Source organism: Micropterus dolomieu, linkage group LG09 (assembly GCF_021292245.1).
Source record: "Micropterus dolomieu isolate WLL.071019.BEF.003 ecotype Adirondacks linkage group LG09, ASM2129224v1, whole genome shotgun sequence".
NCBI classification, from domain to species: Eukaryota; Metazoa; Chordata; class Actinopteri; order Centrarchiformes; family Centrarchidae; genus Micropterus; species Micropterus dolomieu.
The window spans coordinates 28153782-28155441 of NC_060158.1; positions in this window are offsets into that span (position 1 = coordinate 28153782).

The following is a 1660-nucleotide window of genomic DNA, read 5'->3' on the forward strand; positions in this document are numbered from 1 at the left end:
GGTCATAGTTATCCAACGAAGGTTAAAATCAAGGGCAACTGGACTTGGTTGAAGATACTGGAAGACGTTTCGTCCCTCATCCAAAGGACTTCTTCAGTTCTGACTGACTGGCAGGGAAACTCAGCTATTTAACCTCAGTGGGGTCGTTGGCCCGGGTCATCGATACCGCTGGTTCGTTAGTGTTCCTTGTTGCTGTGACGACAGTCGTTACAGTCGTTAAGACTACCTGTGGCCAAGACTGAACGACCATCGTTGGTATCTTCACCTGAGGCCAATAGGTTACGTTTGTTGAGTTTCCTGGGAAGTGATGAAAGGACAGCATTGTAAGTGGGGGATAAGTGGTGGCGTAGACCCCCTCCCCTGTTCAGTGACGGCTTCTCGACCCTGGTGTAGATGCTTCCTTGACACCTCTTTCAAACCATCCATCTTCTCTGTCTAAAATGTGCACCTGGTGGTCCTCAAACGGTTGCACACATATACATACAACATCTCAATACCTTTTGGAGTTGATAGTAGGTGTATTTTTTTAATTTTGATGAACACAAGCAGTTTTTACAGATTCCAGTCTTTGGGACCAAGCTAGGCTAAAACCATCATCTCTATATAGACTGTTTCTTACAGTTCTCACATTTTTTAAATTATTCGCAGTAAGGAGTTAGGCCCCGATCACACAGAACGCGTTTTTTTCCAGTGAGAGGCACCTGTTTTTTAAATTTGTTTTCTATTGGCAGTGAGTGTTCTGTGCGCTGTTTATGCGCCATGAAGCCTTGAACCGATCATCATTAAGACAAAGCTACTGGTGCCTGCTCTTTCTGAGGGTCTCATGTACCCACTCGGATCTCCATTTCCCTGTCTCTTGCATGTTTACCTCTCACCCTCAAACAACGCCAGAGCAAACGCCCTGCGTTTGTCTATTTTTAGAGCAGTTTTTAGCAACAAAAGACACAGAACTGTGAATTGTGATCAAGTTCCTGCTAATATGACAGTTATTAAACCAAAGATTACAGATCGCTGGCGCTATAATCTTATAATTAGTCTGACAGGACAGCTGATTCGGTGGTTGCCTAACAACATGAAGAACATGAAGAAACGCAGCGCACTGCTCTTCCAAATTACAACCAAAAAAGGCACTACTGTGCGCCTCACGTTTTCAAACCTGCAAAATGCTTTGTCTGATAGGGCCCTTACTTAGTAACGCGTTACTGTAATATTATTACTTTTCCCAATAACTAGTATTGTAACTAATTACTTTTCTAAAACAGTAATTATTACAGTTACTAATCCAACTAACGCTGCGTTACTGAACGCACCATTCTTGACGTGAATGCGCGACTGCACTGCAGGTCAGCGGCACCGATCGTGTTTTTCAAGTCATCTGTTAGCTAAAAAACAACCCGTTCTCACTCCCTGACTCGTCACATATGGACGCATGGTCAAGAGCCATCGTCGTCAGTTTGTAACGCAACTGGATCCCTTTACCGTCACAGTTCAACGCAGTGGGGGAAGCCCTGTTACGTCGGTTTTTGACAGTAAAGGCAGGTACTGATTTAAAAGTAAGGACTGAGTAAGGAGGTGGTTGGGGAGGATAATAATATAATAATCTTTATTTGTAGAGCACTTTTCAAAAACAAGTTACAAAGTGCTTTAACAAGTGTAAAGA